Source organism: Entelurus aequoreus, linkage group LG15, assembly GCF_033978785.1.
Source record: "Entelurus aequoreus isolate RoL-2023_Sb linkage group LG15, RoL_Eaeq_v1.1, whole genome shotgun sequence".
NCBI lineage: Eukaryota > Metazoa > Chordata > Actinopteri > Syngnathiformes > Syngnathidae > Entelurus > Entelurus aequoreus.
This window is the reverse complement of record NC_084745.1, coordinates 57,856,272-57,871,132: the sequence shown is the minus strand read 5'-3', so window position 1 is coordinate 57,871,132 and position 14,861 is coordinate 57,856,272. Positions and strand designations below refer to the sequence as shown.

At 39.4% G+C, this 14,861-nt stretch overlaps 1 protein-coding gene across 2 annotated transcripts in view; it reads left to right on the top strand.

Moving 5' to 3' along the window:
• Nucleotides 1-6,532: 6,532 nt before the first annotated feature.
• The window catches only part of wasf3b (WASP family member 3b), a 49,478-nt gene continuing 41,149 nt past the window's right edge, over nt 6,533-14,861 (top strand). For both annotated transcript variants that reach the window (XM_062021852.1, XM_062021851.1), the window contains exon 1: nt 6,533-6,634. The gene's annotated coding sequence lies outside the window, so the exon portion shown is untranslated. The remainder of the gene's footprint in view (nt 6,635-14,861) is intronic.

The following is a 14,861-nucleotide window of genomic DNA, read 5'->3' as shown; positions in this document are numbered from 1 at the left end:
CCATATTCAGTTGAATATGCTACAAAGACAACATATTTCATGTTCAAACTCATAAACTTTATTTATTTTTTGCAAATAATCATTAACTTAGAATTTCATGGCTGCAACACGTGACAAAGTAGTTGTGAAAGGGCATGTTCACCACTGTGTTACATGGCCTTTCCTTTGAACAACACTCAGTAAAGGTTTGGGAAGTGAGGAGACACATTTTTGAAGTGGAATTCTTCCCCATTCTTGCTTGATGTACAGCTTAAAGGCCTACTGAAATGACATTTTTATTTATTTAAACGGGAATAGCAGATCCATTCTATGTGTCATACTTGATCATTTCGCGATATTGCCATATTTTTGCTGAAAGGATTTAGTAGAGAAAATCGACGATAAAGTTCGCAACTTTTGCTCGCTGATAAAAAAAAGCCTTGCCTGTAGCGGAAGTAGCGTGACGTCACAGGTTGAAAGTAGCGTGACGTCACAGGAGCTAGTATTCCTCACAATTCCCCGTTGTTTACAATGGAGCGAGAGAGATTCGGACCGAGAAAGTGACGATTACCCCATTAATTTGAGCGAGGATGAAAGATTCGTAGATGAGGAACGTTACAGTGAAGGACTTGAGAGGCAGTGCAGGACGTATCTTTTTTCGCTCTGACCGTAACTTAGGTACAAGCTGGCTCATTGGATTCCACACTCTCTCCTTTTTCTATTGTAGATCACAGATTTGTATTTTAAACCACCTGGGATACTATATCCTCTTGAAAATGAGAGTCGAGAACGCGAAATGGACATTCAGTGCCTTTTATCTCCACGACAATACATCGGCGAAATGCTTTAGCTACGAGCTAACGTGATAGCATCGTGCTTTAACTGCATATAGAAACAAAAAAAATAAACCCCTGACTGGAAGGATAGATAGAAAATCCACAATACTATTAAAGCGTGGACATGTAAATACACGGTTAATGCTTTCCAGGCTGGCGAAGGTTAACAATGCTGTGCTAACGACGCCATTGAAGCTAACTTAGCAACCGTACTGCACAGAGCTATGCTAAAAACATTAGCTCTCCACCTACGCCAGCCAGCCCTCATTTGCTCATCAACACCCGTGCTCACCTGCGTTCCAGCGATCGGCAGAAGGACGAAGGACTTCAACCGATGCGTTTGGCGGCCCGGAGATGTAGGAAGTCAAGGTGAAGTCGGCGGCTAGCACAGCTAGCGCTCCAACAAAGTCCTCCTGGTTGTGTTGCTGTAGTCCGCTGCTAATACACTGATCCCACCTACAACTGTCTTCTTTGCAGCCTTCATTGTTCATTAAAAAAATTGCAAAAGATGTCCAGAATACTGTGGAATTATGAAATGAAAACAGAGCTTTTTGTATAGGATTCCACGAGGTACCATAACTTCCGTTACTCGGACTTCGTCATGCGCATACGTCATCATACCGCGATGTTTCAGCCGGGTATTTTAAAATGTCACTTTATAAGTTAACCCGGCCGTATTGGCATGTGTTGCAATGTTAAGATTTCATCATTGATATATAAACTATCAGACTGCGTGGTCGCTAGTAGTGGCTTTCAGTAGGCCTTTAAAGGCCTACTGAAATGACATTTTTTTTATTCAAACGGGGATAGCAGATCCATTCTATGTGTCATACTTGATCATTTCGCGATATTGCCATATTTTTGCTGAAAGGATTTAGTAGGGAACATCGACGATAAAGTTTGCAACTTTTGGTCGCTGATAAAAAAGCCTTGCCTGTAGCGGAAGTAGTGTGACGTCACAGGTTGAAAGTAGCGTGACGTCACAGGTTGAAAGTAGCGTGACGTCACAGGTTGAAAGTAGCGTGACGTCACAGGTTGAAAGTAGCGTGACGTCACAGGTTGAAAGGCTCCTCACATTTCCCCATTGTTTACACCAGCAGCGAGAGCGATTCAGACCGAGAAAGTGACGATTTCCCCATTAATTTGAGCGAAGATGAAAGATTCGTGGATGAGGAACGTGAGAGTGAAGGACTAGAGTGCAGTGCAGGACGTATCTTTTTTCGCTCTGACCGTAACTTAGGTACAAGCTGGCTCATTGGATTCCACACTCTCTCCTTTTTCTATTGTGGATCACAGATTTGTATTTGAAACCACCTGGGATACTATATCCTCTTGAAAATGAGAGTCCAGAACGCCAAATGGACATTCAGTGCCTTTTATCTCCACGACAATACATCGGCGAAGCTCTTTAGCTACGGAGCTAACGTGATCGCATCGTGCTTAAATGCAGATAGAAACAAAATAAATAAACCCCTGACTGGAAGGATAGACAGAAGATCAACAATACTATTAAACCGTGGACATGTAACTACACGGTTAATGCTTTCCAGCCTGGTGAAGCTTAACAATGCTGTTGCTAACGACGCCATTGAAGCCTACTTAGCAACCGGACCACACAGAGCTATGCTAAAAACATTAGCGCTCCACCTACGCCATCCAGCCCTCATCTGCTCATCAACACCCGTGCTCACCTGCGTTCCAGCGATCGACAGAGCGACGAAGGACTTCACCCGATCATAGATGCGGTCGGCGGCCAGCGTCGGCTAGCGCGTCTGCTATCCAAGTCAAAGTCCTCCTGGTTGTGTTGCTGCAGCCAGCCGCTAATACACCGAGCCCACCTACAACTTTCTTCTTTGCAGTCTTCATTGTTCATTAAACAATACAATGTGTCCCAATACTTCTGTTCCAACCATTGACGTCACGCGCATACGTCAACATACATAGACATTTTCAACCGGAAGTTTAGCGGGGAATTTAAAATGTCACTTTATAAGTTAACCCGGCCATATTGGCATGTGTTGCAATGTTAAGATTTCATCATTGATATATAAACTATCAGACTGCGTGGTCGCTAGTAGTGGCTTTCAGTAGGCCTTTAAGTTGTTCAACAGTCCGGGGGTCTCCCTTGTGCTATTTTAGGCTTCATAATGCACCACACATTTTCAATGGGAGACAGGTCTGGACTACAGGCAGGCCAGTCTAGTACCCGCACTCTTTTACTATGAAGCCACGTTGATGTAACACGTGGCTTGGCATTGTCTTGCTGAAATAAGCAGGGGCGTCCATGGTAACGTTGCTCGGACGGCAACATATGTTGCTCCAAAAGCTGTATGTACCTTTCAGCATTAATGGTGCCTTCACAGATGTGTAAGTTACCCATGTCTTGACCACTAATACACCCCCATACCATCACACATGCTGCCTTTTACACTTTCACCCTAGAACATGTCTTGACCACTAATACACCCCCATACCATCACACATGCTGCCTTCTACACTTTCACCCTAGAACATGTCTTGACCACTAATACACCCCCATACCATCACACATGCTGCCTTTTACACTTTGCACCTAGAACAATCCGGATGGTTCTTTTCCTCTTTGGTCCGGAGGACACAACGTCCACAGTTTCCAAAAACAATTTGAAAAGTGGACTCGTCAGACCACAGAACACTTTTCCACTTTGTATCAGTCCATCTTAGATGAGCTCAGGCCCAGCGAAGCCGACGGCGTTTCTGGGTGTTGTTGATAAACGGTTTTGGCCTTGCATAGGAGAGTTTTAACTTGCACTTACAGATGTAGCGACCAACTGTAGTTACTGACAGTGGGTTTCTGAAGTGTTCCTGAGCCCATGTGGTGATATCCTTTACACACACTTGTTGATGCAGTACAGCCTGAGGGATGGAAGGTCACGGGCTTAGCTGCTTACCTGCAGTGATTTCTCCACATTCTCTTTGATGATATTACGGAGCGTAGATGGTGAAATCCCTCAATTCCTTGCAATAGCTGCTTGAGAAAGGTTGTTCTTAAACTGTTCAACAATTTGCTCAGGCATTTGTTGACAAAGTGGTGACCCTCGCCCCATCCTTGTTTGTGAATGACTGAGCATTTCATGGAATCTACTTTTATAGCCAATCATGGCACCCACCTGTTCCCAATTAGCCTGCACACCTGTGGGATGTTCCAAATAAGTGTTTGATGAGCATTCCTCAACTTTATCAGTATTTATTGCCACCTTTCACAACTTCTTTGTCACGTGTTGCTGACATCAAATTATAAAGTTAATGATTATTTGCACAAAAAAAATAAAGTTTGAGTTTGAACATGAAATATGTTGTCTTTGTAGCATATTCAACTGAATATGGCTTGAAAAGGATTTGCAAATCATTGTATTCTGTTTATATTTACATCTAACACCATTTCCCAACTCATATGGAAACGGGGTTTGTACTTTGAGTCACCTGCCATCCAATGCTTAAAGGAGCCATATGTAGGAATGTGGCCAGAAATGGTACTGCAATCACGCTCACAATTCTCGAGTCCCCTCCCACTCTCCATGACTGAGGTTGCCAGATACCAGTCCTACTCCAAGGAACTTCTAATGACGAGTCCTACTTCTCTTCTTTATGCTTCTTGGAAGATGGTTTACTAAGTCCATCCATCCATCCATCCATCTTCTTCAGCTTATCTGAGGTCGGGTCACGGGGGCAGCAGCCTAAGCAGGGAAGTCCTGACTTCTCTCTCCCCAGCCACTTCGTCAAGCTCCTCCCGGGGGATCCCGAGGCATTCCACATAGTCTTCTTAATGTGTCCTGGGTCTTCCCCGTGGCCTCGTACCAGTCGGACGTGCCCTAAACACCTCCCTAGGGAGGCGTTCGAGTGCATCCTGAGCAGATGCCCGAACCACCTCATCTGGCTCCTCTCCATGTGGAGGAGCAGCGGCTTTACTTTGAGCTCCTCCCGGATGGCAGAGCTTCTCACCCTATCTCTAAGGGAGAGACCCGCCACCCGGCGGAGGAAACTCATTTGGGCCGCTTGTACCCGTGATCTTGTCCTTTCAATCATAACCCAAAGCTCATGACCATAGGTGAGGATGGGAACGTAGATCGACCGCTAAATAAAGAGCTTTGCCTTCCGGCTCAGCTCCTTCTTCACCACAACGGATCGATACAGCGTCCGCATTACTGAAGACGCCACACCGATCCGCCTGTCGGTCTCACCATCCACTCTTCCCTCACTCGTGAACAAGACTCCCAGGTACTTGAACTCCTCCACTTGGGGCAGGGTCTCCTCCGCAACCCGGAGATGGCACTCCACACTTTTCCAGGCGAGAACCATGGACTCAGACTTGGAGGTGCTGATTCTCATCCCAGTCGCTTCACACTCGGCTGTGAACCGATCCAGTGAGAGCTGAAGATCCTGGCCAGATGAAGCCATCAGGACCACATCATCTGCAAAAAGCAGAGACCTAATCCTGCAGCCACCAAACCAGATCCCCTCAACGCCTTGACTGCGCCTAGAAATTATGTCCATAATCAGACAGTCCGATACCCCGTACTCTCTGAGCACTCCCCACAGGACCTCCCGAGGGACACGGTCCAATGCCTTCTCCAAGTCCACAAAGCACATGTAGACTGGTTGGGCAAACTCCCATGCAACCTCAAGGACCCTGCCCAGAGTATAGAGCTGGTCCACAGTTCCACCACCAGGACCAAAACTACACTGTGTCCTCCTGAATCCGAGGTTCGACTATCCGGCGTAGCCTCCTCTCCAGTAGGCTGAGGAGTGTGATCCCACCATAGTTGGAACACACCCTCCCGTTCCCCTTCTTAAAGAGAGGAACCACCACCCCGGTCTGCCAATCCAGAGGTACCGCCCCTGATGTCCATGCGATGTTGCAGAGTCTTGTCAACCAAGACAGCCCCACAGCATCCAGAGCCTTAAGGAACTCTGGGCAGATCTCATCCAGCCCCGGGGCCTTGCCACTGAGCAGCTTTTTAACTACCTCGGCAACCTCAGCCCCAGAAATAGGAGAGTCCACCACAGATTCCCCAGGAACTGTTTGCTCATAGGAAGACGTGTTTAGCCTACTATCAAAATGACTTCAAAAGTCTTATATAAGTGTTATAATGAAGACAACACATGATGTAAGTGTCTATATTAGTTATATTAGCCTACTATCAAAATGACTTTAAAAGTCTTATATAAGTGTTATAATGACATCAGGGTCACAAATAGGCTGACGGTGACCCTGATGAAGAAAAGGAATGATAAAAATTGTAGGCAGTTGAAAGCAAGGGACAAGCGGTATAAAATGGATGGTAGTCATCTTCACACCATTGGAAGGCTTCTCCAAAGTCCGTCCAACATCTTGGTGTTCACAGCAGATCACTGCTGAATATAAAACATCTTGGTTGAATATAAAACATCTTGGTTGAATATAAAACATCTTGGTGTTCACAGCAGATCACTGCTGAATATAAAACATCTTGGTTGAATATAAAACATCTTGGTTGAATATAAAACATCTTGGTTGAATATAAAACATGTTGGTGTTCACTCCAGATCACCGCTGAATATAAAACGCTCACTTCTGACGTCACTCACAATTTAAAAGAACAACTAATCTGACAACACGCGCACCCCCACTGCCTGCCTTCCCTCCTCCAACCTGATTGGCTCCTGCGAGTGTCCGTCAAGTGTGACACGTGTGATTGGCGGATAAGACAAGTGGGCGTGTCTGAGTGCTGAGAGGAGAGGACATTCAGGCTGATGGTGGCGCTAATAACGGAGCACATTTCTTCAATATTCCAACTACGGTGAGACTTCATTCTCTTTAATACTCTAACTCTTGCTGAAACTACTCAAACGCCGGGGAATATTTGCTAATACTGCCTTTTGGAAGACGCCCATTGGACGAAGCTACAGCTAACCGGCAAAGGATGAAACATGCTAACATGTTAGCCTTCAAATGCTACATTTTAATCTTTCTGCTGCTTCACTCCGCGCCTTTTTATTCCTCACATTTTTATCTCTGCTGCTTCACTCCTCGCCTTTTAGTCCTCACATTTGTCTTTGCCGCACACCTTGTCGTGTACGCCCAGATAGGAGGCGTCCAGTCTTCAACCGGCGGCCCGCGGGCCTAGTCCCGCCCGGGGGTGACGTCACTCCAGCAGACCCCGACTTCCGTTCCAAAACTTTGGAGCAAATAACATTTTTTAGATATGTCATATAGAGGATCTTTGACTCTTAGTAAAAACAGCAGAGTGCTCCTGTCATATAGAGGATCTTTGACTATTAGTAAAAACAGCAGAGTGCTCCTGTCATATAGAGGATCTTTGACTATTAGTAAAAACAGCAGAGTGCTCCTGTCATATAGAGGATCTTTGACTATTAGTAAAAACAGCAGATAGCTCCTGTCATATAGAGGATCTTTGACTATTAGTAAAAACAGCAGAGGGCTCCTGTCATATAGAGGATCTTTGACTATTAGTAAAAACAGCAGAGGGCTCCTGTCATATAGAGGATCTTTGACTATTAGTAAAAACAGCAGAGTGCTCCTGTCATATAGAGGATCTTTGACTATTAGTAAAAACAGCAGAGTGCTCCTGTCATACAGAGGATATTTGACTATTAGTAAAAACAGCAGATAGCTCCTGTCATATAGAGGATCTTTGACTATTAGTAAAAACAGCAGAGGGCTCCTGTTATATAGAGGATCTTTGACTATTAGTAAAAACAGCAGAGTGGTCCTGTCATATAGAGGATCTTTGACTATTAGTAAAAACAGCAGAGTGCTCCTGTCATATAGAGGATCTTTGACTATTAGTAAAAACAGCAGATAGCTCCTGTCATATAGAGGATCTTTGACTATTAGTAAAAACAGCAGAGGGCTCCTGTCATATAGAGGATCTTTGACTATTAGTAAAAACAGCAGAGGGCTCCTGTCATATAGAGGATCTTTGACTATTAGTAAAAACAGCAGAGTGCTCCTGTCATATAGAGGATCTTTGACTATTAGTAAAAACAGCAGAGTGCTCCTGTCATACAGAGGATATTTGACTATTAGTAAAAACAGCAGATAGCTCCTGTCATATAGAGGATCTTTGACTATTAGTAAAAACAGCAGAGGGCTCCTGTTATATAGAGGATCTTTGACTATTAGTAAAAACAGCAGAGTGGTCCTGTCATATAGAGGATCTTTGACTATTAGTAAAAACAGCAGAGTGCTCCTGTCATATAGAGGATCTTTGACTATTAGTAAAAACAGCAGAGTGCTCCTGTCATATAGAGGATCTTTGACTATTAGTAAAAACAGCAGATAGCTCCTGTCATATAGAGCAGTGGTCCCAAACCACCGGGCCGCGGACCGGTACCGGGCCGCACAAGAAATCCACATAAAAAACACAATATATACATTATATATCAATATAGATCAGGGGTGTCAAACGTACGGCCCGAGGGCCGGATCAGGCCCGCGAACAGGTTTTATCCGGCCCACGGGATGAGTTTGCTAAGTATAAAAATTAACCTGAAATTTTTGAATGATAGAAACAGCTGTTCTAAATGTGTCCATTGGATGTTGCAATAGCAATTATTTGTATCTTTGTAGATGATGCTGCATATGAACCAAAAAAAAAACCATGATGTTAGTACAGGGGTCACCAACCTTTTTGAAAGCAAGAGCTACTTCTTGGGTAGTGATTAATGCGAAGGGCTACCAGTTTGATACACACTTAAATAAATTGCCAGAAATAGCCAATTTGCTCAATTTACCTTTAACTCTATGTTATTATTAATAATTAATGATATTTATCGTTGTGGAAACACTGATCAACTTAATGATTTCTCACAATAAATATATATGGAAACAGATAAATATCAATATCAACACTTTATTTTTATATTTTCTCTAAGTGCACATTTTTCAAATTGAACATTTTCAAATGATCACTTCTAAGACAGTCTTGTGAAATCACAATATCCCATTTTAACTAGATACCCACTAACATTTTTTAACAAATCATGAATTACTTTGCACCATGTTTGTACAAATAATAACTCATGTAAAATACAGAAGTCAACTCTCAAATTTTTAGATAAATCATGTCACACTTTGAACTGGACACCAAATCTGTTATCTGTTTCTTTGTCAGTTAGTGAAGACCAAGTCTTTAAAATATTTTCTTGGATTTTCAAATTCTATTTGAGTTTTGTCTCTCTTAGAATTAAAAATGTCGAGCAAAGCGAGACCAGCTTGCTAGTAAATAAATACAATTTAAAAAATAGAGGCAGCTCACTGGTAAGTGCTGCTATTTGAGCTATTTTTAGAACAGGCTAGCGGGCTACTCATCTGGTCCTTACGAGCTACCTGGTGCCCGCGGGCACCGCGTTGGTGACCCCTGTGTTAGTACATCAGTCGAGAAAATGATCAAACTACATAAATAATATACTGCAATTTGAGTTTGATATCATTTTGTTATCTTGATAGATTGAAAATGAACACCAATGAGTTGACTGATGAACATTATCACATAATTTATTCAAAAAATATAAATAACGACAAATAAAGTATATATTCTATTAACCGCAACAAGTAATTATTTAAAAAAAAACCTAACATTATGATTTGTACAATTTCAGATTGTGCTTGTTCTATTTTTAAACAAAGAAAACAATCTGAAGTTGTCTTTATTTTTAAGTTATAAATAAATGAAAAATGGGTTATACTTGTATAGCGCTTTTCTACCTTCAAGGTACTCAAAGCGCTTTGACACTATTTCCACATTCACCCATTCACACACACATTCACACACTGATGGCGGGAGCTGCCATGCAAGGCGCTAACCAGCACCCATCAGGAGCCAGGGTGAAGTGTCTTGCCCAAGGACACAACGGACGTGACTAGGATGGTAGAAGGTGGGGATTGAACCCCAGTAATCAGCAACCCTCCGATTGCTGGCACGGCCACTCTACCAACTTCGCCACGCCGCCCAAGTTATCGTGCCGTGATTTTACCAGTCCGGCCCACTTGGGAGTAAATTTTTCTCCATGTGGCCCCCGATCTAAAATGAGTTTGACACCCCTGATATAGATCAATACAGTCTGCAGGGATACAGTCCGTAAGCACACATGATTGTATTTCTTTATGGAAAAAAAATAAAAAAATATATATATATGACAGGAGCACTCTGCTGTTTTTATTCATAGTCAAAGATCCTCTGTATAACAGGAGCACTCTGCTGTTTTTATTCAGTCAAAGATCCTCTATATGACAGGAGCACTATGCTGTTTTTATTCATAGTCAAAGATCCTCTATATGACAGGAGCACTCTGCTGTTTTTACTAATAGTCAAAGATCCTCTATATCAGTGGTCCCCAACCTTTTTGTAGCTGCGGACCGGTCAACGGGGGGGGGGGGCATTTTTTTCCATAAAGAAATACAATCATGTGTGCTTACGGACTGTATCCCTGCAGACTGTATTGATCTATATTGATATATAATGTATATATTGGTTTTTTTATGTTGATTTAATTTTAAAAAAATAAAATAAAATAAATATTATTGTTATTTTATTTTTTTTCATTTTTTGTGCGGCCCGGTACCAATCGGTCCGCAGACCGGTACCGGGCCACAGCCCGGTGGTCGGGGACCACTGATATAGAGGATCTTTGACTATTAGTAAAAACAGCAGAGTGCTCCTGTCATATAGAGGATCTTTGTTATATTAATGAAATAAGGTGGCCATGACTTCCTGGTGCATGGATGAGGGGAGTGATGTACTGATGTGGGTCACTACATCACTACATCACATACGGGAAGCGGCGGTGCGGATTGATCGCGGCTGCCATTAGTGTGAGTGTGTGTGTGTGAGTGTGTGAGTGTGTGAGTGTGTGAGTGTGTGTGTGTGTGTGTGTGTGTGTGTGTGTGTGTGTGTGTGTGTGTGTGTGTGCAGTAAAAGTCAATTTGAAGGCATGATATTCATGTGACTACAGTAGTGAGATTATAGAACAACTTTATTGTCATTGCACATCATCAAAGACAAAAACATGACTTCAGTACAAAGCACACAACTTTATTGTGTGAATGTTCCATCACACATATGGTTTTATACACCAACATTCTTCTATTTATTATTATTATTATTATTATTGTGTGAATGTTCTATCACACATATGGTTTTATACACCAACATTCTTCTATTTATTATTATTATTATTATTATTATTGTGTGAATGTTCTATCACACATATGGTTTTATACACCAACATTCTTCTATTTATTATTATTATTATTATTGTGTGAATGTTCCATCACACATATGGTTTTATACACCAACATTCTTCTATTTATTATTATTATTATTATTATTATTATTATTATTATTGTGTGAATGTTCTATCACACATATGGTTTTATACACCAACATTCTTTTATTTATTATTATTATTATTATTGTGTGAATGTTCCATCACACATATGGTTTTATACACCAACATTCTTCTATTTATTATTATTATTATTATTATTATTATTATTATTGTGTGAATGTTCTATCACACATATGGTTTTATACACCAACATTCTTCTATTTATTATTATTATTATTGTGTGAATGTTCCATCACACATATGGTTTTATACACCAACATTCTTCTATTTTTTATTATTAGTATTATTATTATTGTGTGAATGTTCCATCACACATACTGTTTTATACACCAACATTCTTTTATTTATTATTATTATTATTATTATTATTGTGTGAATGTTCCATCACACATATGGTTTTATACACCAACATTCTTTTATTTATTATTATTATTATTGTGCGAATGTTCCATCACACATATGTTTTTATACACTAACATTCTTCTATTTATTATTATTATTATTATTGTGTGAATGTTCCATCACACATAGGGTTTTATACACCAACATTCTTCTATTTATTATTATTATTATTATTATTATTATTATTGTTATTGTGTGAATGTTCCATCACACATATGGTTTTATACACAAACATTCTTCTATTTTTTATTATTATTATTATTATTATTATTATTATTATTATTGTTATTGTGTGAATGTTCCATCACACATATGGTTTTATACACAAACATTCTTCTATTTATTATTATTCTGTGAATGTTCCATCATACGTATGGTTTTATACACCAACATTCTTCTATTTATTATTATTATTGTGGGAATGTTCCATGATCACACATATGTTTTTATACAGCAACATTCTTCTATTTATTATTATTATTATTATTATTATTGTGTGAATGTTCCATCACACATATGGTTTTATACACCAACATTCTTCTATTTATTATTATTATTGTGTGAATGTTCCATCACACATATGGTTTTATACACCAACATTCTTCTATTTATTATTATTTTTATTGTTATTGTGTGAATGTTCCATCACATATATGGTTTTATACACAAACATTCTTCTATTTATTATTATTATTGTGTGAAAGTTCCATCATACGTATGGTTTTATACACCAACATTCTTCTATTTATTATTATTATTGTGTGAATGTTCCATCACACATATGGTTTTACACACCAACCTTCTTCTATTTATTATTATTATTATTATTAGTATTATTATTATTGTGTGAATGTTCCATCACACTTATGGTTTTATACACCAACATTCTTCTATTTATTATTATTATTATTATTTATATTTTTACTGTGTGAATGTTCCATCACACACATGGTTTTATACACAAACATTCTTTTATTTATTATTATTATTATTATTTATATTTTTATTGTGTGAATGTTCCATCACACACATGGTTTTATACACCAATCTTCTTCTTCTTCTTCTTCTGCTTCTGCTTCTTATTCTGCTTCTTTATCTTATTCGTATTCTTATTCTTATTCTTATTCTTATCATTACCATGAATTGATTAACGTGGACCCCGACTTAAAGAAGTGTAAAAACTTATTGGGGTGTTACCATTTAGTGGTCAGTTGTAGGGAATATGTACTCTACTGTGCAATCTACTAATAAATATGTACTGTACTGTGTAATCTACTAATAAATATGTACTGTACTGTGCAATCTACTAATAAATATGTACTGTACTGTGTAATCTACTAATAAATATGTAGTGTACTGTGCAATCTACTAATAAATATGTACTGTACTGTGCAATCTACTAATAAATATGTACTGTACTGTACAATCTACTAATAAATATGTACTGTACTGTGCAATCTACTAATAAACATGTACTGTACTGTGCAATCTACTATAAATATGTACTGTACTGTGCAATCTACTAATACAAGTTTCAATCAATTATTATTATTATTATCCAGATTTTGGCGCGCTCTACCTTCCACATTTTTCAAGCTATTGAAAGCATTCCACCTTCAACATATTCCACTCATCCTGGACATTCAAACTATAATTTTTCCAAGTTCAAAATTTTTTTCAAACTCTATTTTCACCCTTTTTTCTGTGGACTACTCCTTCCACATTTTTCAAGCGTTCCACCGTCCAAACATTCTTCTTAATCAGGACAAAAACAAAATTATTTTTTAACTGAAAAATTCCCGACATTCCAGAAATTCCATAATACCATTTCTCGATTAAAAATGTTGCTACTTCAACATTTCTTGACCGTTTTGAAAAATTCCAACACCAACCATTGAGAACATTCATATTTTTTAGTATTTTCATAACAATTTTCTCTTCTCCCGAATTCCCAAATTTCCAAGAAGTTCCCATTGAAATGAATGGGACATTTTTCCAAGTTGCACAATTGCCACCTTTTTCAAGCTATTGAAGCATTCCAACATCAACACATTCCACTCATCCTGGACATTCAAACTAACACTTTCCCAACTTCCAAACATAATTCCAGTTTTCCTGGAAATTCAAACCCTTCAACCTATTCAAAGCATTCCAAAATTCCAACTATTCTTACATTTGTACTCCATTCTGTCAGCATTTCACTTCAATTGGAACATTCACACATCTCGTTAACATCATTTTTCATCCAGTTAGTCTGGAACAACTAAGCAGTGATTATTACAGGATGTCAAAGTTATTACAGTTTTTTTCACATAGACTGTAAAAATATGTGCCTGTTTGTCCCTCTCCAAGTCACTAATGTCATATTCATACATGAGGTTGGTTTTCCAGTATTTTGGTGATGGACCGTCCCAAAGATGGACTGATTGATCACGATCAGCGAGTGGATGACCCCTGAAGTAGGCAATAGTTCACCTTTGCATTATTATTACACTGAACAAAAACAACTTTGACTATATACACAAAAGACCTATTCCTCTCAAATAGTGTTGACAAATGTGTTTAAATCTGTGTTAGTGAGCATTTCTTCTTTGCCAAGAAAACCCCTCCCACTTCACAGGTGTGGCATATCAAGAGGCTGTTGGTTATTGCACAGGTGTGTCTTAGGCTGCCACAATAAAAAGCCACTCTGAAATGTGCAATTGTATCACGCAGGTGGTAGGACAGGCTTATGTTATGGACAACCAACATTAAACTGCCTCAAGTTGTTGCTCAGATGAAATAAAATGACAAAACTTTTCTTCTACATATAAAAAGTGCAACATGAAACAGTTTCAAGTCAACTCATCATGCTTCATTTATTACAGCATTTGGGAAGCCTGTAGTTGATTATTATGATGTAAATGTTATATTTGTATCAACATGTGATAGCAGGGACCCTGCCATTCAAAACTAGGCCGCTCCATTACTAATGATTCATGTAAAAATAGTACAATAGCAATAGGAGGGACTATTCATCCCTGAACACCATGGAGTTCATGTAGGCTTAATGATGCACTTATATCAACTTATATCAACTATCAGAGACAGAAACTCTTCATTTAACATAATGTCCTTTTTTGCTGCTTCAACACAGCTCAATCAACACAGAAAAAGGTCAAGTCAAATAACAGACAGACAAGGGCTTTGCTGTCCGTAACACACACACACACACCGCAAAATGAGCTAACGTTACGCTAAAAGCTAATTAGC